Below are 26754 nucleotides of genomic sequence, written 5' to 3' on the forward strand. Positions count from 1 at the left end.
AGGGTACGTTTCTTAGATGGACTCCTCACTAAATCACTGACAGTTTCCAGGGATGGTGACATCTTTTTTTTTTGGAGACGGAGTTTTGCTCTTGTTGCCCAGGCTGTAGTGCAGTGGTGCGATCTCCACTCACTGCAAGCTCCGCCTCCCAAGTTCAAGGGAGTCTCCTGCCTCAGCTTCCTGAGTAGCTGAGATTACAGGCATATGCCACTATGCTCATCTAATTTTGTATTTTTAGTAGAGACAGAGTTTCTCCTTGTTGGTCAGGCTGGTCTCGAACTCCCAACCTCAGGTGATCTGCCTGCCTTGGCCTCCCTAAGTGCTGGGATTACAAGCATGAGCCACCGTGCCCGGCCTGACATCTTATATCTCGTTAAGAGAACTGGTCATTTAGATACATACCTTGATGACACAGGTGAGGGTCAAGAGAACCACTTCTATCAAGGGTTCCTCTTTTTTTTCTTCATTATCCTAACTAAACACAGGGAAGCGTTCTTCTTAATATAGTTCTAGTTTCTGGTCTGTGGGCTATGCCTGTTCTCCAGATGAAATGACCTCACCTATCAGGTAGGTGAGTCCCTGGCTCCTCCTAATAGTGAGTAGCTTGATCCCTTTCCAGCATAATAGTATAGTCATACAGTCCCATGGATGACTGATAACATCGAGAGGGTGAAAGTTATGTACATTCGAATGGGCTTTTATCCTAATAAAACATTGCTAAATAAATGGCCTATAGCTTGAAACGCTTCCTTTGGATCCTTTCAGAATAGAATTGCAGAAGCTAGTACTAAACTGTTGGATAAGCCATCATGAAGTTATGTTAGGAACATATTTGTGTTTAGCAGGTGTGTGATCCGTGCTAGACAAGGAGCCACTGATGGTATTTTATCTCAGACTTAGGTTTTTCAAAGAGGTAGGAATCAGATTGTGAACACTTAGCCGCATTTCCCAGAAATTGGAATGGAAAGGTAAGCAGACTCATTGCCTGTAGAAGCTTATCTGTGTGGGCTGAGCTCATTCAGTTGGATACTTTTGGCCAGTTATTTGAAACTAAATTTAGGTTTTGATTGGGAAATTCTGAAAAATTATCAAATTTCTGCCTAGTTTCAGCTCCAGTGCATGTTTACTAGCAGTATTCTTCACTTTCTAGAGCTCCATACAGAAGAATTGAATGTGAAAATGTAGGTTAGTTACCGACATCTCTTGAGACTGAAGTTTTTGGAGAAGAAATATTTTATTCCATCCATCCATCCATCCATCCATCCATCCATCTACCCGTCCATCCGTCCATCCAATAAACTTGCAAAATTATCACAAATAGAAATGGATGATGTATGGCACAAAGTTCAAAAGATGCAAAGGAATGTTCAGTGAAATGAAGTCTTTCTGCCACCCTAATACCTGAGTCACACAGTTTTTTACTCTTAAACATTTATTAAGAGCATCTCTGGATTAGTCCGAGTGCTAGATGCGGTTCATTTTCAGACAGTGCTTTGACATACTCGAAATTTCTAAGTATCATTTTACTTAAAAGTAAAAAAAGAAAATACTTGGCCAGACATGGTAGCTCATGCCTATAACCACAGCACTTTGGGAGGCTGAGGCAGGAGGATCACTTGAACACCAGAGTTGGAGACCAGCCTGGGCAACATAGTGAGACCTTATCTCTACAAATAATAAGAATAAAAAATAACTGGAGTGTGGTGGTGCATGTCTATGGTCCTAGCTACTCAGGAGGCTGAGGTGGGAGGAACACTTGAGCCCAGGAGGTTAAGGTTTCAGTGAGCTGTGATCGTGTCACTGTACTCCAGCTTGGGCAGCAGAGCCAGATTGCCTCTCAAAAAAACAACTACAAAAAACAACAACAACAAAAAAAAAAAAAAAAAAAAAAAAAAAAAAAGGAGAAAAGAAAATACCTAACCTAATACCACTGCTCATTAGGATGGCACAGTGTGATAATCTAATGTGAACTCTGTGGGGGCAGGAATTTTAATCTGTATTACTTATGTTTAGTACAATGTCTGCAAATATTCATTGAGTAAATGAATATTAGGATGAAAAAGTTTAAGAGCTGAGTTTGTTTTTATGCCCTTAATACATCTTAGACTTTTATTATTGGACTTTTCTATCTACAGTTAAGATATTAAAGAAAACGAATTTTCTATGTTTTTCTCACAAATCTCTGAGTAAGGAGATTTTACAGCCTTTCTGGACTAGTAATTGATTTTTGGCATATCTCAAACTTTTATTATTAGGAAGATCAGTGTATCTAAATTAAGTCCTGCAATTTAAGTTAAAATCCCTTAGTTTGTTTTTTTTTTTTTTTTTTTTGAGATAGTTTCTCGCTTTGTCACCTAATGCTGGAATGCAGTGATATGATCATGGCTCACTGCAGTCTCTAACCCGTGGGCTCGAGTCATCCTCCTACCTCAGCCTCGTGAGTACCTGGGACTACAGGTGGTTGCCACCACACCCAGCTAATTTTTAAACATTTTATTTTTTAGTAGAGATGGGGGTCTTGCTGTGTTACCAGGCTGGTCTTGAACTCCTGGGCTCAAATGATCCTCCCTCTTTGGACTCCCAAAGTGTTGGGAATACAGGTGTGAGCCACTGTGCATGGCCAACGTCAGTTTTAATGTATGTGTACTCTACATTGCTGGTATTTTTTGAATCTTTTTTATAATTTTCTTTCTAGTTTTTCACTTTACAAATTTTCTGTGATAACCATTTTTGTGCTCAAGTCTTTGATGTATTTCTGATTTTTTGCTCTGAATATATTGTTGAAAGGGAAATTACTGTGCCAAAGGGAACACATGCTTGTACAACACCTGATATGTATATTGCCACATTGCTTCCCAGAAAGACTGCACTACAGTTAACCTCCTGAGCAGCGTATGAGCAGGCTTGTCTCACTGCAAGCCACACTGGCTCTCTTTATCTTATCTGTCTCCTCATCTACCTTCGTTGGCTTGGGGGTGTAGGGCTTTTCAGTCTCTACTCCACCTCTAAATCTGGTGCCATAGATACAGTACAAGTCAGGAGAAGGTTATAGCAGCTGTGTAATCTGTTTTTTTTGGTACCAAACCTGGAAGAGAAAAGAAAACGTGTAAGTCTAACCTTTTTTTTTTTGAGACGGTCTTGCTCTGTCACCCAGGCTGGAGTGCAGTGGTGCAATTTCCACTCACTGTAATCTCCGCCTCCCAGGTTCAAGTGATTCTCCTACCTCAGACTCCTGAGTAGCTGGGATTATAGGCATGAGCCATCACGCCCGGCTAATTTTGTATTTTTGTAGCGACTGGGTTTCACCACCTTGGCCAGGCTGGTCTTGAACTCCTGACCTCAGGTGATCCGCCTGCCTTGGCCTCCCAAATTGCTGGGATTACAGGTATGAGCCACTGTGCCTGGCCTTTTTTTTTTTTTTTGGATACCTAGTCTCGCTTTGTTGCCCAGGCTAGAACGTAGTGGCATGATCTCAGCTCACTGCAACCTCTGCCTCTTAGGTTCAAATAATTCTCCTGCCTCAGCTTCCCTAGTAGCTGGGATTACAGGTGTCCACCACCACTCCTGGCTAATTTTTGTATTTTACTAGAGATGGGGTTTCACCATGTTGGCCAAGCTGTTATCAACTCCTGACCTCAAGTCATCCACCTGCCTCTGCCTTGTGGAGTGCTGGGATTACAGGTGTGAGCTACTGCGCCTGGACCATGCATTAATCTTTTAAAAAGTATGTGTTATGGAAAATTTCAAACATAAATGAAGGTAGAGGGAATAATATAATGAACCCTCATCTGCCTGTCACCTAGTTTAAATAGATGTCATCTTGTGGCCAATCTTTCTTTTATACCCTTTCCAACTTCCCCTTTTTTCCTGGATTTTGAAGCATATCCCAGAATCCTTTCATTTCATCTGTAAATATTTTGGTGGGTATCTCTTTTTTTATTTTTATTATTTATATTTTTTAATTTTTTTTAAAGACGGGGTTTCACCATGTTGTTCAGGCTGGTCTTGAACTCCCGACCTCAGGTGATCCACCCACCTTGGCGTCCAAAGTGCTTGGAATACAGGCGTGAGCCACCACGTCCAGCCCTTGGCGTGTATCTCTAAATAGATGTGGAGTCTTTAAAACAAACAAACAAACAAACAAACAAACAAAAAACCCAGGGCTGGGTATGGTGGTTCATACCTGTAATCCCAGCACTTTGGGAGATCTAGGTAGGAGGCGCACTTGAGGCCGGTTCAAAACCAGCCTGGGCAACACAGTTGTAGTGAGGCCCCATCTCTACAAAAAAAATAAGAATAAATGAGCAGTGGATGGTGGTGAGTGGCTGTAGTTCTAGCTACTCAGGAGGTTGAGGTGGGAGGATTGCTGGAGCCCATGAGTTCCAGATTACAGTGTAGTAAACTGTGATTGTGCCACTACATTCCAGCCTGTGTGACAGAGTGAGAACCTTTCTCTAAAAGAGAGAGAGAGAGAGAGAGAGAGAGAGAGAGAGAGGAAAGAAAGAAAGAAAGATTAACACATAAGGTAATATCAAAATATTTTATCCTATGTTAACAAATGCTAATTAATACTAATTAGCATATATTAATATTTGTTAACATAGGTTAATATTTAGTTTACCTGTGGATGCAGGGCCAGGCTTTTTCTTTGTATGCCCTAATTGGAGTTCCTTAATTTTGTTTCCATGAAATACACCCTAATTCATTATCTATAATTTCTAGTTTTGTTTGCTTTTTGAAGCAGAATGTGAATTTGATGGCATTAGTGAAGCAATATTAGTATAAAATCTCTCTTGATTTTTATGCCTTCCTCCCATTCTTTTATACTTATCTCATTCACATCTAATTTACTGTCTTTTTAAGCATTTGACATAGTTTTCATAGAAATGTTTTTCTCCTTAATTTTTCATCAGCTTACATGCTATTTAATTAAATTACATACCTGTAATAACAAGCAACTGGTATAAATAGGTTTGGGAGAAAAACAATTAATTGTTGGTAAGAATATGACTTAATAATGAGAGGCCGGGCCGGGTGCTATGGCTCACGCCTGTAATCCCAGCACTTTGGGAAACCCCAACCCAGGTGGATCACCTGAGGTCAGGAGTTTGAGACCAGCCTTGCCAACATGGTGAAACCCCATCTATAGTGAAAATACAAAAATTTAGCCAGACGTGGTGGCAGGTGTCTGTAATGCCAGCTACTTAGGAGGCTGAGGCAGGAGAATCGCTTGAGCCCAGGAGGTGGAGGTTGCAGTGAGCCAAGATCGTGCTATTGCATTCCAGCTTGGGTAGCAAGAGTGAGACTCTGTCTCAAAAAACAAAACAAAACAAACAAACAAAAAATATGGAGACTGGGCACGGTGGCTCCCGCCTGTAATCCCAGCACTGTGGGAGGCTGAGGCAGGTGGATCATCTGAGGTCAGGAGTTGGAGACCAGCCTGGCCAACATGACGAAACCCAGTCTCTACTAAAAATACAAAAATTAGCTCGGCGTGGCGGTGTGTGCCTGTAATCCCAGCTACTCTTGAGGCTGAGGCAGGAGAATAGCTTGAACCCGGGAGGCGGAGGTTGCAGTGAGCCAATATCCTGCCACTGCACTCCACCTTGAGCCACCTCGGTCTCAAACAAACAAACAAACAAACAAAGCACAAAAAACTTAAATAATGGGAGCAGCAGAAGCATTGAAGAGTAAGAGGCAGGTGCTATTAGTTGGGACCAGTTTGCATTTTGGGGGGCATTGGTTGCTTACTGAGACAAGGGGGAAGCATTGATTATTTTGGCAGGTTGGTTGAGTGAAGGTGGGAATTTCTGCATTAATTTAAAATAATAAAGAAAACTATTAGAAAGTTGAGGACAAGTTATTTTGTAGAATCTTTTATTATTTATAATGTGTCCTTTGGGGTGGTATTTTTGTCCACTTATGTTAGAGTTTGCATGAACTGAACTGAATTTGATAGTGAGCCAAGGAAACTAAAAACTTGGTGAAGAAACTGGCCAAACTCTGTAGTTTAAGAGGCTTATATCTGTTCACTGCCAGTGTAGTGTTCCATGGAACAAGTTGACATTTTCATGTAGTAAGTTGTTTTCTGTTTCTGGCAGAAGCAATCTTGGTTCATATGCCACAAGAAACAGAATTGTTTTTATTGTGGAAGACAGGAGCCGGGCTGTGTGTTTTTTATTAGAATGCGTTGGGCACCTGCAGAATTTCTTCTCTTTCTGCTTCCTGCCTCCTGTTGTCTTTTCCTTCTGTTAGAATGTTCTAATATTGCGTAAGCAGCATTCTGACAATAGTTGAATTTTTTTGGTACCTCATTATTGTAAATCCTCAAAATAATGTTTTTAGTGATTGTATGTTCTTGGCTTACTTTTCATTTCTATATCAACAGAGATATTGTTATTCTAGTCAAATGGGGTAGTTGTATTCTAGCAGTGATCTTTGTGTCCAAGTCAGCTGCAGAAACAACACTGTCATATATTATACCTAAGTATTTTACATGTGTACGGTAATTCTGGGAGGTAATTAAATGTTTGGATGGTACTTTATTATCTCTTTAAAGGATTTTATAATTCTCAGGAATAAAATAACTTGTTTGAAGCGTGTTACTGATTAGCCTTTGACTATCCAAAGGGTAGCCAGTTATTTTAGCCTACTGCCTCTTTTGATCTCATTTTCCTCCTTCCTTTTGAGTCAGCAGCTGCATCCAGTGCCCTGCTCTAATTGAGCTCTTAGTAAAAGGGGTATTGTTATACCAAGTCACAACCTCATATAGCAGTGAGATTATATCAATGGTTAGATTTTTAGACCAAGAATCCATTTTGGAGTCACATTAGTTGCATTACCTAAATTTCTCTTCGTTTTCTTTTCCTGGTACCAGTGTTTTCTGCTTTTTCAGCTCTTTGGGGAACCTTTTTGGCCCATCAAAGTTGCCTGTGACAATCTGTAGTTAATGAACTGAGACTGGTGTGGGAGTCAGGGAATGTGTTTCCAGTTCCAGTTTTTACTAGCTAGCACTTTCATTTTGGGCAAATCACTTAACCTCAGGGGGCTTCCAGTTTAATTTGTAATTTTTTCACTTGCTTTATTGAGGCACATTTCACAGACCATCCAGCTCTTTTTTAAAGTGTCTTCCTGGAGCTATGCAACCATCAGTACAATACATTTTAGAGCATTTTCATTCTCCTTAAAAGAAACATTGTACCCATTAGCAGCCACTGCTTATTTCTTCAACCTCTTCTTAGCCCTAAGCAACCACAAATTAATCTCTATAGATTTACGTTGTCTGGACACTTCATATAAATGTAATTATGCAATGGGTGGCCTGTTAATTCTTTCACTTATCGTAATGCCTTCAAGGCTCATGTATGTTCTAGCATATGTTGGAATTTCATTCTTCTTTTTATGGCTGAATAAATATTCTATTATATGGATATGCCACATTTTAAAAATCCATTCATGAATTGATGGACATTGTTTCTACTCATTGGCCATTATGAACAATATAGTCTTGAACATTTGTGTACAAATTTTTGTGTGATCACATTTTCATTTTTCTTGGGTAAATACCTAGGAGTGGAATTGCTATGTCATGTGGTGACTCCTTTAACTTTTTGAGCCACTGCCAAACTGTTTCCAAACTGCCCCATGTTATACTCTCACCTGCGATGTATGAGGGTTTCCGTTCTGTCTACATCCAAAACTTATTTTCTTTCTTTTTGATTTTGGCTATCCCAGTGGATGTGAAGAAATATTTCATTGTGGTTTTGATTTGCATTTCCCTAATGAACAATGGTGGTGAGCATCTTTTCATGGACCAGTTGATCATTTGTATATGTCCTTTGGAGAAATGTCTATTAACAACCTTTGCCTATTTTTAAATTGGATTATTTGTGTTGGATTTATTGTTGAGTTGTAAGAGTTCTTTATGATTGGGATACAAGCCCCTTATCAGATACATGATTTACAAATATTTTCTCCCATTCTGTGGGTTGTCTTTTCACTTTCTTGGTAGTTTTGTTTGCAGCACAAATGTCTTTAATTTTGATTCTCTAGTTTCTTAATTTATATAGTTATTTTAACTCTGAAACTATATGTTTTATTGTGATTATTTTCCTCTGTGCTCATTCTGTACCTTTCTCCGATTTTCATATGGTTCTCCCTTTCCCAGGACGTTTTCTAGCCTCAAAGACTTTAAAAACATCTGTTTATGTATCTGCCTATCTAATACATGTGTCTTAAAAAATAATCAAACCTTACCAAATGTATAACAAAGAAGGTGAAAATTCCTTATCTCTCCAGAGAAAACATTGTTAACATTTTGCAACCAGATTTCTTCCTATTCACATGTTAACATTTTTAAAATTAAAAATGAAAACATACCACAATCCAGTTTGCTACTTGTTTTTTCATTTAATAGTATATCTCCAACATTGTTCCATGTCAGTACACTTTGTCCTTGTCTCATCATTTTAATGCCTGCAGAGTATTCTGTTTTAGGGATGTAATATACATAGTAGCCTATTGATAGATTTTAGGGTTGTTTCCAGATTTTATTTACTTTTTTGAGACGGAGTTTCTCTCTATCACCTAAGCTGGAGTGCAATGGCATGATCTTGGCTCACTGTAACTTTTGCCTCTTGGATTAAAGTGATACTCCCACCTCAGAGTAGCTGGAATTCAGGCACCCATCACCACATCCGGCTGATTTTTGTATTTTTAGTAGAGGCTGGGTTTCACCGTGTTGGCCAGGCTGGTCACGAACTCCTGGCCGCAAATGATCGCCCTGCCTCAGCCTCCCAAAGTGCAGGATTACACATGTGAGCCACTGTGCCTGACCCAGGTTTTACTGTTTTAATTACAAATTTTACATCAGTTGTTTCTGCACATTTATATTTGCACACTTGTGCTAGTTTTTTTTGTTCCATTTATTTGCTATTGCAGTATTTACTACTCAAAATACTTAGAATTATTTTGAAAAAACAAGGGTTTTACTTAGTCTGACCTAGAGTCAACATCCCCAAAGTTATCTATTCTTTTCCATCATGATGTATACAATGTTATGATCTTCTTTTAAATTCAGATTCTTCATTTCCTTGGTAATCGTATGGAATAATTTATTAGAAGTGGCATGCCTGGATCAGAGTATGAGTGCTTAAAATTATGTAGATGTTGCCAAATCACTCTCCAGGTAAGGCCATGCTTATTCATTCAACTTGAGCGTGTATGACAGTGCTTTTTGTGTTCTTTTTAACTCTGGCAAATAGCCTTTTTAGGGAATTAATCTGACAGGTGAAAAAAATGTCATTTTAATTTGTAGTTATTTATTAGTGCATTTGAACATCATTTAATTTGTCTTTCTGCTTTGTCTGCTTTTCTGTTGGGCTTTGGCTTGTTCTCATTTACCAATTGTCATAGCTTTCTTATTATTATGAATTTCTTTTTTTTTTAAATTGAGACAGAATCTCACTCTGTTGCCTAGGCTGGAGTACAGTGGCGTAGTCTTGGCTTACTGCAACCTCCGTCTCCTGAGTTCGATTCTCATGCTTCAGCCACCCAAAGTGCTGGGATTACAGGCATGAGCTGTGGTGCTCAGCCTGTAATGGTGTTTTTAATATTAGGGAAATTGGTTACCTTATAAAATATATTACTGATATTTTTCTTTTTTTTGACTCTGTGTGTGTGTGTCTAATATAAAATGTAAATGTTTTAATTTTTAGTCAGATTTTTTTTCACCCTTTATGTCTTGGTTTTTAAATTCTAATTATATAAAAATATTTGACAGAGTGTGGTGGCTCATGCCTGTAATCCCAGCACTTTGGGAGGCCGAGGCGGGTGGATCACAAGGTTGGGAGTTCAAGACCAGTTGGCCAAAATGTTGAAACCCCGTCTCTACTAAAAATACAAAAATTAGCTGGGTGCGGTGGCACGCGCCTGTAATCCCAGCTACTCAGGAGGCTGAGGCAGGAGAATAGTTTGAACCTGGGAGGTGGAGGTTGCAGTGAGCCGAGATTGCGCCATTGCACCCCAGCCTGCGTGACAGAGTAAGACTCTGTCTCAAAAAAAAAAAAAAAAAAAAAAAAAAGAAAAAGAAAGAAAAAAATTTACTCGTGTTTTTTTCAACTACTTTTATGGTTTTTTTTTTTTTTTTAAATGTAAATCTTTGCTTCATGTGAAGTGCATTTTGTTGTAAACCAAATGAAATAGGGACAAGTTGTAGAATTTATTGGAGTTGTAACTTTACATTTATTTTTGTGATTATTACTGGCTTCCTCCCACTTTACTGTAAGTCCCACGAGGGCAATGTATTGTGTTGTTGTTGTTTTTTCCTTGTTCTTATTTTCAGTGTCTTGCACAGTACTTGCCTTGTAATGGGCCCTCCATTTATTGAATAAATGAGTCTAGGTTTTTTTCTAGGTCTCTAGCTTTTCCTGACACAATTAATTACATAATTGCTCTTTTCCTTCTTGATTTAAAAAGCAACTATATCATTTACAAAACCTCCATGGATACTTCGGTACATTTCTGAACTCTATAATCCATTGAGTGTGCTGTCTTTTCTTGCTTTGATACTGTACAGCTTTAATTGTGATAGCTTTATACTACTTAAAGTGTATTTGGGAGGCCAGCTTTAAGCGCTCTTTTTTTTTTTTTTTTTTTTTTTAATTTTTAAGTGATGCCCTGCCCCACTTTAAGCGCTGTTAAATGTATTATACCACAGTTTGGGAAGCTCTGTAATCTCCTTTATTAAATTTTTTTGCTATACCTTTGGAAACATTCATGTAACTTAACAATTAAACATTTAATCCATTCTGAAAGTCAGCCTGCAAAGCAGAAATGATTTTTGGGATATTATTTGCTGTGAAGAATTTTTCTAGGATATAACATACTTAATACTGGCATGACCTTTTTAGTTAATGTGTTTTAAAAAACTCTCATTTTATAACTGGGCATTTCTAGAAAAGTAACATTTTTCTGACAGTTTTTTAATGCACAATACTGGGGAGGTGGCAGAAAAGGTATCGTGATAATTGTGTTGGCACTCTGCTGATGTTGAAGCAGGTAATGCAGAAGACATTAAAGTGTTAATGCAGATTTCAGTTTAGCCACCTTGATCTTCCCACCTTGTGCATGACACGTTACCTTCCTGTGGCATACAGTATTTACTGATTCGTTGACTGTGACTTGCGTGAAGTTCAGGTAACATTGCTGAGTAATCACTTTCTTTTGTGTAGCTTTCTCTCCCTGTAGACTATCAGAAATGCTTAAAACTCTGAAATAGAGCATTCTCTTGGGATTTTCTTTAATGTCTTATGGTAGGAACCAACTTCAGGGTCTTGTGAGCGTCAGAGAAGCTTAAATTCTAGGGAACTAAGCTAATGGAACAGGGCATGCCTAATGTGATAAAATCCTTGCTTTCTTTGCAGTTGGAACGTTTTTCTAGAGTGCGTCCTTGAAATTGTTTATTCTAAATAACTACCAATTTACAAATGTATTTTCACATGATTACCTATTTTCTTTTCAAAAAACATAATGGGTTTTTTGAAGCTCTTTCAGACTTTCCTTAAAAGCCTAGTGGATTTTAGAATTATTAAATTAGAAAAATACATACATACACACATAGGGTTGTTTGGGACCCTTAGTCGCCACCCTGGAATTAAGTGCCACTGAAAATAACTCTGGAATAAAGCGTTTTTATGTAGCAGGAATGGTTGACTTACATGGGTTCTTCCCTTTGCACATTTTCTCTGGGTAGAAAATGAGCTTGTTTTTCTTCTAGTTGTATTAAATTTTTTTTTCTCAATGCTAGTCTTAACTGAGAGATTTTTAGGCAGTTAACTCTCCCAGCACAGCAATAAGCAGCTTGTTAGTAGATATTATCTCTTGTTGATTTGTTACCCTTGAGATTCACTGTGCTTGCAAAACACCTGTCTGTGTTTGAGCTTTGCTAGGTGGTTGGCTTTTTTGTTTGACTGAAGGTTTTTTCCAAAGAAAGCAAATAGCTATTGGGAAAAGAAAGAGTCAGCAAATTTCCATATGCTTTCACAGAAGAGATTTCCCAATTAGAAAGCTTTTGTAGGCTTAACCTTTTGCCCTAAAGTAACCCAGCATTTCATTATGTATTCCATTGAGGTTTTGGAGCTTTATGCCAGAAAGTGAGGATCAAGGTTGAATGTGAAAGGAATATTCAGAGGATGAAGCTCCTAGTCAACAAAGTGCTGCTTCATAGGCGAGGTCCAAAAATAACCTGCTTGCCATAGGGAGCAAGAATGGAGGTAGCATTAGCTGCTGTTTTGAGCAGTGTGTCATGTCCTGTTATGTCATTCCAGAATGGTTTTTTGGTTTTGTTTAGCAACAGGGTCTTGTTCTGTTGACCAGGCTAGAGTGCAGTGTGGTGTGATCATAACTCACAGTCACCTCAAACTCTTGGGCTCAAGTGATCCTCCCACCTCAACCTCCTGAATAGCTAGGACCATAGACACACACCATTGCACTTAGCTAGTGGCTTTATTTTTTAGGTGGTGTCTTGGTTTGTTGCCTCGGCTGGTCTCAAACTACTGGCCTGAAGCAGTTATCCTACCTTGACCTCCCAAAGCACTGGGATTATAGGCATAAGAAGCCACAGCTGGCCTCATTCCAGAATAATTAAAATTATGTTTAAGGCAATATCATTTAAAATTTTATTTTGGGAGAATGTTGCCTTGGTAAATTGGTAAATGACAGTACTCTCAAAGTTTTGGGAAGAATACCTTTCTGGTAGGTTGAAGAAATTAACATAATTTATTCTTCTGTAAATAGGGAGATGGTCTGCATTATACTCAATTAATTGTTGGAGTTCAAATTAATGATTCACTTGCATCCTTTGGTGAATCTTGAGTGATTAAGAGGCAGAACTCAGCCTTTGGTTCAGAAAAGTTAGCACTGGAATGGATTCCCCAGCAGGTCCTGAAGGTAGGAGACGTTCTGGTTTAGAGAGCTCTTCCAAGGCTTGTGATAGAACCCTGCAACAGTAAGTTTTAAGAGTATCAATAACTGGCTGACTGGGCGCAGAGGCTCACACCTGTAATCCCAGCACTTTGGGAGGCCAAGGCAGGTGGATCATCTAAGATCAGGAGTTCGAGACCAGCCTGGTCAACATGGTGAAACCCTGTCTCTACTAAAAATACAAAAATTAGCCGGGCATGGTAGCAGGCACCTGTAATCCCAGCTACTCAGGAGGCTGTGACAGAAGAATCAGTTGAACCTGGGAGGCGGAGGTTGCAGTGAGCCGAGATAGCGCTGTTGTATTCCAGCTTGGGTAACAAAAGCAAAACTCTGTCTCAAAAAAAAAAAAAAAAAAAAAAGTAGAATGTGGACATGCATAGCACATAGATACATATTTAGCAAGTCAGGAAATTTGGCTAGAAGGAATGAATTAACTCTAGTTACTTGGTGAGATCATGGAAGTAGTTTGTTTTAGGTGGTGGTAATTGTGAGTTTGAAGCTGGTGCAGGAAATGAGTTGTCAAATATGCTGTCATCTTCATTAGTGGTTCAACTTATTTCTCAGGTTTATAGTTGTATAAAGAGATGATATGCCTACTCCATTTAGGGAACTAGAGGTTCAAAATTGTAAAAGCTAAATAAAGAAGAGCGAAATACAGTGAAAAGTATCCTGTCCGTACATACCCCATGATCATCCAGATTTCCATTCCCAGGGGCAGTTGGTATTATCAGTGTTTTATATGTCCTGAGTTAGTTTATGTGTATAGAAGTAAATGTGAGTATCTATTACTTCCTCTTTTTTTTTTTAGACAGAGTCTTGCTCCGTCACCAGGCTGGAGTGTAGTGGTGCGATCTTGGCTCACTGCAACCTTCATCTCCCAGGTTCAAGCGATTCTTCTGCCTCAGCCTCTCTAGTAGCTGGGACTATAGGCACACGCTACCACATCTAGCTCATTTTTATTTTTAGTAGAGATGGGGTTTCGCCTTGTTGGCCAGGATAGTCTCGATCTCTTGACCTCGTGATTTGCCTGCCTTGTTCTCTTAAAGTGCTGAGATTATAGGCATGAGCCACTGTGTCCGGCCTTACTTCCTCTCTTAACACAAATTGTAGTAATACACAATTGTCTGCATCTTACTTTTTTCACTCTTGTATCTAATGTAAAAATAAGCTACACGGTATTCCAATGAAAGGATGTATGATATATATTTTCTTAGACATTCAGCCCTTTGAGTGTTTTTTTTTTCCTTTGAGACGGAGTTTCGCTCTGTCACCCAGGCTGGAGTACAGTGGCGTGATCTCAGTTCACTGCAACCTGCACCTCCCTGGTTCAACAATTCCCCTGCTTCAGCCTCCCAAGTAGCTGGGATTATAGGCTCATGCCACCACGCTCGGCTAATTTTTTTGTATTTTTAGTAGAGACAGGGTTTCACCATGTTGGCCAGACTGGTCTCGAACTCCTGACCTCAGGCAGTCCACTTTGGCCTCCCAAAGTGCTGGGATTACAGGTGTGAGCCACCATGCCTGGCCTTGAGTTGTTTCTAAGCTTTTGCTAATAAAACAATCTACAGGATTTAAAAAAATATGTTAGGGTTTTATATTGACAAGTAAATATTGTCATAGTAGAAACTTGCTATAATTATAATAATAATTATCTTATTTCTGTCACACATGTTCATAAATGTCTATTTGAGCCTTCTTGTAAGTACAGCATTTTTAAATTTTTTATTTTTATTTTTGTTTTTGGTAAGTACAGCATTTTATACTGTGTGAAGTGTGTCCGTTCAGAGCTAGTAAAGTGGCAGAAGGAGAGGTAGAACCAAGGTCTTCTGACTCCTATTTCAGTATCTGTCTACTTTATCCAACGTACATATGCTGTTGCGGGGCTGTAGGGAAGTGGGAGTGGGAGAATAAGAGGAAGTAGACCTAGGTGGGGCAAGCTTGAGATAGACAGGGATGTATCTGTCATCTTAGAAACTGGCATCCTGTCTGCCAGGAGTAAGAGGAGCTGGACGTCAGCCTGCTACAGGGACATAAGGGCACTTAGGCACTGGCAGAGCACCATGGCTTGATTGCATCTTGGAGTACAGTAGTATGGTAAGCCAAAGCATGGTAGTTCTGGAGAAACTGGGGACTGTCAGAGCTCCCTGGAATAGACTGGGTGAAACAGCAGTTACGATTTGCTAAGGAGGCTGGGCTACTCGGAAGGATAAGGTAGGAGGATCACTTGAGCCTAGCAGTTCAAGGCTGCAGTGAACTATGACTGTGCCACTGCATTCCAGCCTGGGCAACAGGGCAAGACCCTGTCTCTTAAAAACGTTGGTCAAGACCATAAAACAAGAACATAGGCCATAGTGAAAACATAAAATTTTCTTCAGAGCTGTGGTATCAAGCATGTTAATAGTAAGGAGATAGCTGTAATGTGAGTCAGTTTTGGCCTAAGATTGAGGACTGGGAAATAGCCTTCTTCCTCCAGAGGAGTAGTTAAATCATCTTGCAACTGGGAGTAGAGAGCCAAGGACATGTGAAGCTGATTCATGCTTTCATTATATAGTTAATACTCTTTGGAAACCTGTGTGTAGGCCTGGTCAACAGCCTTCCATCTTAATTGCCGTATGCTAAGTGCCTCCTACGTTCTGTATACTTCATATAATTCTTGCTAGCCCCTCAACAGCTTTTTGCAAAGTAACTATTGTTAAACATAATTTCTACTAAGAAAAGTGAGCTTTGCTTAGGTAACTTGTCTGAAGTTCTTTACCTTGTAAGTGGTGGACCTGAGATTTATAAGGAGGTCTGTATAACTCCAGGGTTCTTGTTCTTTCCGTGATACCGGATGTTAGGCACCAAAATTGGACAGTGGAATTCTAATCACAGCTGTACATAACCAGGAAGTATGAGTATGGATGAGTGTTAGTATGTAACCAGACAGCTTGTTTGTTATGGATGATTTGGCCTAAAAGAGTAGAAGGAATGCTAAGGAAAATGAGCATTAGAGGTGCTGAGAGGTCACAAACTCATGATGAATGTGTATATAATTTGAGTAATGCGCTTGCTGTGCATATGTAGCCTTAAGATAAAATTTCCAATGCTCCCTTCCCTCACTTGGTTTTTCTTTCTAAAGTCCTTCTATATAGAGATTATATAGCTGTCACTGAAGACTGTAGCTGGTAGTAGCCAGGACCTGGAACTTTTTGGCAAGAGGGTGTTATCTGGAGGATCCATGTACACTGAGATCACCGTAATCATGAATTCTCCCACTGTAAAGTTTGAGGAGGTAAGAATCTCCTTGACCTAGCAAATTTTGGCTTATAAATGTTAGGTCCAACTAAACTTCATTGGCCTCAATCCGTTAGCATTATCCTATAAAATATTGATGTATATTTTTTGGATAGTACCTTTGATCTACTTTCAATGATCATTGTAGGGAATTGTTAATATGAGAGGTTGATGTTTTGGTTAAATAATCACTTGGAAACTGTGACTCAGTATTAGTTACTGGCTTTTCTGCTGGGTTACATTCTCTTGTCTCTTGCCTTAATTGTGGTAAGCCTCAGCCATTTGATTACACAGCTATCAAAGAGGATGACCTTAGTGATAACTCCATCACATTTTCAGATAGTAAAAATATTAGGGACAGAAGCATTCATATATACTAGCTAATGATATGGGTTTTCTTCTGGAGAAATGTTAGCACATTTTCCAGGTTTGCCCAATAATGTTAAAAGATGAATAGCCATCTTAGTAAAAATAGCTGTATAAACTGAAAGTTTATAAACTTTCAGTTGGTGTTTTTTAAAAGTGGTAATTTAACAATATGCTTTTTGGACACAGTCATTTTATTTTATTTTAATTTTTTTCGAGACAGAGTTTTGCTCTTGTCCACGATGGAGTTCAGTGGCACAATCTCAGCTCATTGCAACCTCCACCTCCCTGGTTCAAGCGATTCTCCTGCCTCAGCCTCCTGAGTAGCTGGGATTATAGGCACGTGCTACCACGCCTGGCTAATTTTTGTGTTTTTTTGTAGAGATGGGGTTTTGCCATGTTGGCCAGGCTGGTCTTGAGCTCCTGATCTTGTGACCAGTCCACTTGGCCTCCCAAAGTGCTGAGATTACAGGCATGAGCCACCACACCTGGCCATGGACATAGTCATTTTAGTATTTGAGGTTAAATACTAAACCTCGTTTGCTGAACTTTTAAAGGCATCAGTGATTTGAGTTAATTCTACCTGTTTTACCTTGTTTTTCACCAGTATGTGTTTCCTCACTGCCTCATTATATTGCCACATTTAATCTTTTATTAAAACAAACAAACAAAACTCTTGGCTGGGTGTGGTGGCTCACACCTGTAATCTTGGTACTTTGGAGGCTCTGTGGTGGGAGGATCCCTGAGCAGTTGTTCTAGATCAGCCTGGGCAACATAGGGAGATCCTGTCTCTCCTGAAAAAAACAAACAATGAAACAAACAGACAAACAAAAACCAAGCATGGTGGCACATATCTGTGGTTCCAGCTACTCAAGAGGCAAGGTGAAAGGACTACCTGAGCCTGGGATGTTGAGGCTGCAGTGAGCCGTGATCACACCACTGCATTCCAGCCTGGGGGACAGAGTGAGACCATGTCTCACAAAACAAAACAACTCTTTCGGAATTTTTATTTTCCCCTCCCTTCTTCTTTCTTCTCTTCCTTCTGTTTATCCTTCTGTTTCATCTACAAATATTTGAGTGTCACTGTGTTCTAGGCACTGTGCCAGATTGGGATGCAGTGGTAAGCAAGAGAGAGGCATGATCTCTGCCCTTATGAGCTTGCAGTCTATCCTAGTGTTACTTAGCTAGTCTGCCCTGCCTTCAAGGTTCAGTGGAAGCCTGATCTTCACATAGTTCTTTGACTTCTTTGGTCCTTACAATCCCATCTCTTTGACCCGTATACGCTACTTTAAATCTGATTCATACAGTTTAGCATTTATTGATATCATGTCTTACACTGTGGGCTAATTGTTTAAATATTTTACTGGCTAGAATATAGGTTCCTTAAGGACAGAGACTGTCATATTATTTTTTGTTCTTTACAATGCTGAGCTCAAGTCTGCCCTGCTGAATGTTGAAGTTACCAGTAGCTCTTGGGACTTACAAGTAGTGATGAGATAATGCCTTGCTTTTTCTTTTCTTTTCTTTCTTTTTTTTTTTTTTTTTTGAGATGGACTTTCGCTCTTGTTGCCCAGGCTGGAATGCAGTGGCTCAATCTTGGCTCACCGCAACCTCCGCCTGGGTTCAGACGATTCTCTAGCCTCAGCCTCCCAAATAGCTGGGATTACAGGCATGCGCCACCATGCCCAGCTAATTTTGTATTTTTAGTAGAAATGGGGTTTCTCCATGTTGGTCAGGCTGGTCTTGAACTCCGGACCTCAGGTGATCCTCCTGTCTCGGCCTCCAAAAGTACTGGGATTACAGGTGTGAGCCACTGCGCCTGGCCTTATTTTATTTTCTATTTTGTTTTGTTTTCTTTTTCTCTTTTGAAACAGGGTATTGGGCTGGCTCACACCTGTAATCTCAGCACTTTAGGAGGCTGAGGTGGGTGGATTACCTGAGGTCAGGGGTTCGAGACCAGCCTGGCCAACATGGTGAAACCCCATCTCTACTAAAAATTAAAAAAAATTAGCCAGATGTGGTGGTAGGTGCCTGTAATGCCAGTTACTCAGGAGGCTGAGGCAGGAGAATTGCTTGAATCTAGGAGGCAGAGGTTGCAGTGAGCTGAGATTGCACCATTGCACTCTAGCTGGGCAACAAGAGTGAAACTCCATCTCAAAAAAAAAAAAAAAAAAAAAAAGCCTGGGTGCAGTGGCTCATGCCTGTAATCCCAGCACTTTGGTTGGCCAAGGCGTGTGGATCACCTGAAGTCAGGAGTTCAAGACCACTCTGGCCAACATGGCAAAACTCGTCTCTACTAACAATACAAAAATCAGCTGGGTGTGGTGGCGGGCATCTGTAATCCCAGCTACTCAGGAGGCCAAGGCAGGAGAATTGCTTGAAACCCGGGAGGTGGAGGTTGCAGTGTGCCAAGATCACGCCATTGCACTCCAGCCTGGGCGACAAGAGTGAAACTCTGTCTCAAAGAAAAAAAAAAAAGAAAAGGAAAAAGAAAAAACAGGGTGTTGTTTAGTCTTCCAGGCTGGAGTACAGTGGCACAATCATGGCTCACTGCAGCCTTGAAGTACTGGGCTCAAGTGATCTTCTTGCCTTAGCTTCCTGAGTAGCTGGGATTATAGGCAGGAGCCACCATGCCTGGCAGATTATCCCTTTAAAAAAATTCCTTCTTGTTGTTTGCCTAATATTTGTTATCCGCTTCTGTTAATCTATGCTAAAAATGAGTGAAAATGACCTTACTGATTCACTATGTGCATTTATATTATTTTCTAGTGAAAGGGTTGTATTTGAGTTTACCATTGCATAGCTTCTCATGTAGTTCTCCTTGTGACATTATCATGAGGGATGCATTTCATGACTAAGGAATAGAGCTAACCTAATGCTGATCTCTTAGTAGTATGCTGTAATCTTTTGGGCTTAAATGCTCTATCACTATGCCTTAGTTTATGAAGCATTAAAAGTAACTCACTTAAAATGGGAAGCTGAGAATGTAGCAACTTAAAGATCAAAATCGAATTTCTCATAAAGATTTTTAGAAATGGAAAATAATTATTTAATGGGCCAACATTATTTACGTTTTAAGATGTTAAAGATCAAAACCCTTCCTGAGTAATAAATGAATGTGGCAACTTAAATGTGAAGGATGGAGGCTATGTGATTGTCTTAAATGTTTTTCTGAATGTGCTAAAAGCTCTGAGGTAATGCAAACTTCAATGTTGGAAATAAAAAGGAATATATTCTTTATTAAGAAGGATAATAGAGGGTACTGGGGGAAGGAAATGCTCTTTTGCCTACACTTAAAATTAAGAAGGTAAGTGTATGAAGTTGAAGGGGTGAAAGACCACGGAGCAGGAGACAAGGAAGCCATTGTTTCCTTCTGAAATAATCCTAGATGGTGATTTGAACAAACCAGTTGCTAAAAAAGTTATATGAGAATTGGGGCAGTTTGAACATTGACTGGATATCTAATGTTAAAGAATTATTCTCTTCAGATGGGGTAATAGTATGCTGGTCATATTCCAAAAAAAGTGTACTTATCTTTTAGAAATACATACTGAAATACATATGGATGACAGAGTATGTTTGATATTTGCTGGGGAAAGGAAGAAGTGGTCAGCAGTAAAGATACAAATGGCCATATATTTATTTATAAATGTCTAAGCTGACTGATGGGTACAAGAGGCACATTGTATTATTTCTTTCTACTTATGTATGTGTTTGAAAATTTCCATAAAATAACAATCCCCCCGCCCCTCCCTCCCCAATCTTGACAGCTGTCAGAACTGGCAGAATCGTCAAGTCTACCCTTTTATCTTCTTTCTCCCTAATTTTAGATGGGCAAGTAAAGCCATAGTTTCATGCTGATGTTCCCAAATGGGAATGCAGTTTATATTTCCATCCCCTTGTTTCTAGCTATCTGTAGTGCAGCATCACTGAGAGAAGAAGCCCTACTATTTTCCCAGCAGTATGGTAAGTTACAACAGGATAGGAGTCATACTACCCATCTTTAAGGCTCTTCCTCCTTATAGGTGAAGAAATAAGATTGAAAAGCAAAACATACTTAAAGAATAGGAAAATATGTTGTAAAATTAAATGTCATATTTTATAGTACTAGCCAAACACAAGAAATTCAGAGAAAGGAAAGAACATTTTGGGTTAGGAATAACCAAAGACTTTTTCTTGAGACAGGGCCTCGCTTGGTCACCCAGTTTGGAGTGCAGTGGTGCGTTTATGGCTCACTGCGGCCCCAATCGCTTGGGCTCACTGCAGCCTCAGTTTCCTGGGCCCAGCTGCCTGAGTAGCTGGGACTACAGGCATGCACATGCCCAGCTAATTTTTGTATTTCTTTTTAGAGACAGGGTCTTGTTATGTTGCCCAGACTGGTTTCAAACTCCTGGCCTCAAGTGATCCTTCCACCTTGGCCTCGCAAAGTGCAGGATTTACAGACGTGAGCCATTGTGCCAGGCCACAAAGACATTTCTTATTAGGCCAGTGGACGTTGGGATCATCTTTGAACAACATTGAAAGTTGGATTGCTGACAGTAGTAAGGGAATAGCATTCCAGGGAGAGAAAATACTATGTGTGGGGGAGAATAGTTGAATTTGGATTGGGGAATAGAAGATATTTTTGATAGGTAGGATTGGGTCAATTCATAAAAGATGTGATTTTGCAGCTGAGACATTTGGGCTTGATCTTATAGACTTTAAGAAGCTATTTTTGGGGTGTGGAGAACCATTTTTGACCCATAAGGTACCTAAGTATTTATTAATTTGGTTTGATGTTAATATTGTGTATTCTTAGTTGCAGGCTTTTGCATAGAGAGTATAACTTGACTGAGTAGCCTTTGCATTTGTTTTTTTTTTTTTTTTTTTTTTTTTTGAAACGAAGTGGTTTTTTGTTTTCTTTCCCTGGAGTGGAATGCCGCGATCTCAGCTCACCGCAACCTCCACCTCCTGGGTTCAGGCAATTCTCCTGCCTCAGCCTCCTGAGTAGCTGGGATTACAGGCACGCGCCACCATGCCCAGCTAATGTTTTGTAGTTTTAGTAGAGACGGGGTTTCACCATGTTGACCAGGATGGTCTCGATCTCTTGACCTCGTGATCCACCCGCCTCGGCCTCCCAAAGTGCTGGTGCATTTGTTTTTAACATAAATTTGTTATTTCCACAGTGTTCCAAAAGTTTTAAGGGACCAGAATAATATTTATTTTTTTAAATTATTTTTTTATTTATTTTTGAAACAGGGTCTTGTTCTGTTGCGCAGGCTGGAGTGCAGTGGCGTGATCTCGGCTCACTGCAACCTCTGCCTCCGGGGTTCAAACGATTCTGCCCCAGCCTCCCGAGTAGCTAGAACTACAGGTGCCTGACACCCGGCCCAGCTAATTTTTGTGTGTTTAGTAGAGATGGGGTTTCTCCACTTTGACCAGGCTGGTTTCGAACCAGTCTGATGTCAAGTGACTCTCCCGCCTTGGCCTCTCAAAGTGCTGGGATTACAGGCGTGAGCCACTGTGTCTGGCCACATTTTGATATTTTTAATAAACTTGATTAAAATCAACTTGATTGAAGCATCATTTGCATTCAATAAGATTAAACTATCTTAAGTTTACAATTTGAAGTTTGATAAATATACATACCCATTTAATAACTATACAATCAAGATATAGAACAATTCAGTCTCAAAAAGTTGTTTAGCATTGTTTGCGCTCATTCTCATCCTCCTCCACTTCCAGAAAACCACTGAATTGCTGTCACCATAGGTTAGTTTTGCTTTTTCTGGAATTTCATATAAATGGCCTTATCTAGGATGTACTCTTCTTTCATCAGCATCCTTTGTTTAAGATTCATTCATTGTTGTCTGTATCAGAGTTTGTTTTTTATTGCTGAGTAGTAATCTGGGTAGTGTTACATTATATGGATGTAACAGGATTTGCTTATTCATTCACCTATTGATGAACATTTGGATTGTGTCTGGTTTTCTTGCTATTATGAATAAGGCTGTTATGAACTTCATGTGCAGCTTTGCATAGATGTATGTTTTCATTTCTCTTAGGTAAATACCTTACAGTGGAATGGCTGGATCATATGGTTGGTAGGTTTATGTTTAACTTTTTAAGAAACTGCCAAATTGTCTTCCAAAGTTGCTGTACTATTTTATATTTTCTTTAGCAATATATGAGATAAGAATGTTCTAGTTGCTTTAATTCCTTACCAATGCTGAAATGATGTGTCCTAAATTTTAGCCATTCCAATAGTTGTGTCATGTTATCTTGTGGTTTTAATTTACATTTCCCTAATGACTAATATCTTTTTATGTACTTATTAGCATGCTGTGTATCTTCTTTGGTGAAGCATTTTTTCAGATCTTTTGCTCATTTAAAAAAATGGGCTGGCTGGGTACAGTGGCTCATGCCTGTAATCCCAACACTTTGGGAGGCTGAGGTGGGCAGATCACCTGATGTCAGGAGTTAAGACCAGCCTGGACAACATGGTGAGACCCCATCTCTACAAAATACAAAAATTAGCCAGACATGATGGCAGGTACCTGTAATCCCAGCTACTTGGGTGGCTGAGGCAGGGAGAATTGCTTGAACCTGGGAAGCCAAGGTTGCCGTGAGCCGTGATTGTGCCATTGCACTCCAGCCTGGGCAAGAGTGAGATTCCATTTCAAAAAAAAAAAAAAAAAGAAGGGCTGGGCACAGAGGCTCACACCTGTAATCCCAGCACTTTGGGAGGCCAAAGGGAGTACTACTTGAAGTCAGGAGTTTGAGACCACCCTGAGCAATAAATGAGACTCTGTCTCTACAAAAAATTTAAGAATTAGCTGGGTGCAGTGCATGTGCCTTTAATCCCAGCTACTCAGGAGGTTAAGTTGGGAGGATCACTTGAGGCTAGTCATTTAAAGCTGCAGGGAGCTGCGATGGTGCCATTGCACTCCAACTTGTGTGACAGAGCAAGACCTTGTCTTTCCAAAAGAAAAAAAAGGATTGTTTCTTTATTGTTGAATATTGAGAATTCTTTATATATTCTGGATACAAGTCCTTTATTATATAAATGTTTTATGCTTTGCAAAGAGTTTTTTCCATTCTATGGGTTATTTTTTCATTCTTTCAACAGTGTCTTTTGAAGAGTGAGAGTTTTTACTGGCTAGGTGCATGGCTCTCACCTGTAATCCCAGCACTTTGGGAGACCCAGGCAGGCAGATCACCTGTAGTCAGGAGTTTGAGACCAGCCTGACCAACATGGTGAAATCCCATCTTTCCTAAAAATACAGAATTAGCTGGGTGTGGTGGCGCATGCCTGTAATCCTAGCTACTCAGGAGGCTTAGGGAGGGGAATTGCTTGAACCCAGGAGGGAGAGGTTGCTGTGAATCGAGATTGTGCCATTACCCTCCAGCCTGGGCAACAAGAGTGAACCTCCGTATCAAAAACAAAAACAAAAAACCCAAAGAATAAATAAAAAAATAAATATTTGCTCAGGGAATAAACTTCATTAAAATCAATTTATGGACCAGGTGTGGTGGCTCATACCTTAATCACAGCACTTTTGGAGGCCGAGACGGGCAGATCACTTGAGGCCAGGAGTTCAAGAGCAGCCTGGCCAACAGAGTGAAACCCTGTCTCTACTGAAAATACAAAAATTAGCCAGGTGTGTTGTCGTGCATGCTTGTAATACCAGCTACTCCGGTGGCTGAGGCAGAAGAATTGCTTGAACCCTCGAGGTGGTGGTTGCAGTAAACTGAGATTGTGCCACTACACTCCAGCGTGGGTGACAGTGTGAGACTGTCTCAAAACAACAACAACAACAACAACAACAACAAAAACCCAAAATATCAATTTATGAAAGTTATTTTAAAATTTCAGTTAATTGAAGAAAGATACTAAATTTGTGTTAAGAAAGCATTTCCAGTTATGACAGGCATTTCAATTTTGATCAACTCTATGTAGAATATTTTGTCTTATGTCATTCTAAAGTTTCCATGCCCTCAAATGAAATACAGTGCCAGGTTTAACATTTGTTTTCATGGATTATTTTCAAAAGTTATTGAGTTGTCTGATTTGCTGTAAAAAAGTGAAAAAGTTATTTCTTTTATTAACAGGATGTATTATTTACTGTGATCATTCTAACAGACCAATAGACTTTTAATTTTACTGTTTAAAGTAGTTTATAGTTAAAATTTAAAAACCAGTCTTCACTTGTTCTTTCATTTTTTATTTTTATTTTTATTTATTTTTTTTATGGGCATTGGCCCTCATAAACATTTTTTAAAATAATAAAGTAGTTTGGAGTTTATCAGAATAAGGCAAGAAGTCAAGCTACATCTCATTTTATGTTGGGTAAGAATCACTAGAGACAAAATTATTATTATTGTTATTATTATTATTATTATTATTGAGATGGAGTCTTGCTCTGCTACCTAGGCTGGAGTCAACCTCCGCCTCCTGAGTTCTAGCAATTTTCCTGCCTCAGCCTCCCAAGTAGCTGGGAATACAGGCACACGCTGCCACGCCTGGCTAATTTTTCACATTTTGGTAGAGACAGGGTTTTGCCGTGTTGTGCAGGCTGGTCTCGAACTTCTAAGCTCAGGCAATCAACCTGCCTTGGCCTCCCGAAGTGCTAGGATTACAGGCGTGAGCCACCACACGTGGCCTATGATTATTATTTTTGAGATGGAGTCTTGCTTTGTTGCCCAGGCTGGAGTGCAGTGGCTGCACTCCAATCTTGGCTCATTGCAACCTCCACTTCCTGGGTTCAAGCAATTCTCTTGCCTTAGCCTCCCAAGTAGCTGGGATTACAGGCACACGACACCACGCCTGGCTAATTTTTTTATTTTTTAGTAGAGATGGGGTTTCACCATGTTGGTCATGCTGGTCTCAAACTCCTGACCTCGTGATTCACCTGCCTCGGCCTCCCAAAGTGCTGGGATTATAGGCATGAGCCACCATGTCTGTCCTAGTTTAGGTAATATTTTCAATATTTCAGGAGAGCTCAATTTGTAAGCCATTTAGTTACTAATTACCCTGCCTTTGCTGTAGAAATAACTTAAATGGAAGATCTGTTTTAAGAGGCCTTTTTAAAAAGGGGCTGTGGTAGGTATAAGAGTTGACAAATCAAGATCTGGGCAGCAGTGGAGAATTATGAAGTCTGTGATAAGATAACATGCTAAAATTGTATTAATTCTGATTTCTGACAGTGCTTATCAGTAGAAAAGAAATGTGATCTGTGGTTAAATACTGAACTCCCACTAAATGTAAAATGTTTTTTAGATGAGTTGGAAGAATGTGGAGCCAGTCTTTATTGCCCAAGATTGCTTTGAGTCAGGAATCTCAAAGAATAAAGAAAAAGAAGAGTGAGAGGCAATAAGCAGTATGCTGTTTTTATTTGATATATCTTGAAGAGATAATTAAAAAGATGTAGGGGTATAGGAACGTTGATATTTCTCTGGTGTTAAGTCTACTATAAATTAGATAATGCAAGCACTCTAAATTATTATTATTATTTTTAAAATTATTGGCAGTTACTGACAGATTACACTCAGGATCAAGTTTAAGTCTCAGTACGTGAATGATCCTGACATTGAAAACATTGAAGGATTTTGACCTTAGTTTTGACCTGGCTTTATCCTGAGCAGCCTCTGTGAATTCTTAATGCTGTGCTCTTACAGGGGTACTTTGCCTATATCTTTTTGATACTGTATTCATTAGCAGATGATAAAGTTATCAGTGTCCCTGACGGCTAATTTTTTTCTGACTGAATATGAGATGTGGAATGTGCAATTTGTAGTTACTGGTATTAACCTTATCAACAAGGTTTGTCTTTTCCTTATAAAATGGGAAATCTTAAGAAACTTCAGGCCGGGAGCAGTGGCTCATGCCTGTAATCCCAGCTTTGGGAAGCCGAGGTGGGCGAATCACTTGAGGTCAGGAGTTCGAGACCAGCCTGGCCAAGGTGAAACTCTGTCTCTACTAAAAATACAAAAAATTAGCCGGGTGTGGTGGCAGATGCCTGTAATTCCAGCTACTTGGGAGTCTGAGGCAGGAGAATTGGCTGAACCTGGGAGGCAGAGGTTGCAGTCAGCCGAGATCATGCCATTATATTTTAGCCTGTAGAATAGAGTGAGACTGTGTCGGGGAAAAAAAAA

The 26754-nt window shown here is 39.7% G+C and overlaps 1 protein-coding gene across 7 annotated transcripts in view; it reads left to right on the top strand.

Moving 5' to 3' along the window:
• Positions 1-26754, top strand: part of SIK3 (SIK family kinase 3) — a 242828-nt gene that overhangs the window by 7067 nt on the left and 209007 nt on the right. The gene's annotated exons all lie outside the window — the stretch shown is intronic.

This window comes from Sapajus apella, unplaced genomic scaffold (assembly GCF_009761245.1).
Source record: "Sapajus apella isolate SASKATOON/1434 unplaced genomic scaffold, GSC_monkey_1.0 scaffold16, whole genome shotgun sequence".
Lineage (NCBI taxonomy): Eukaryota > Metazoa > Chordata > Mammalia > Primates > Cebidae > Sapajus > Sapajus apella.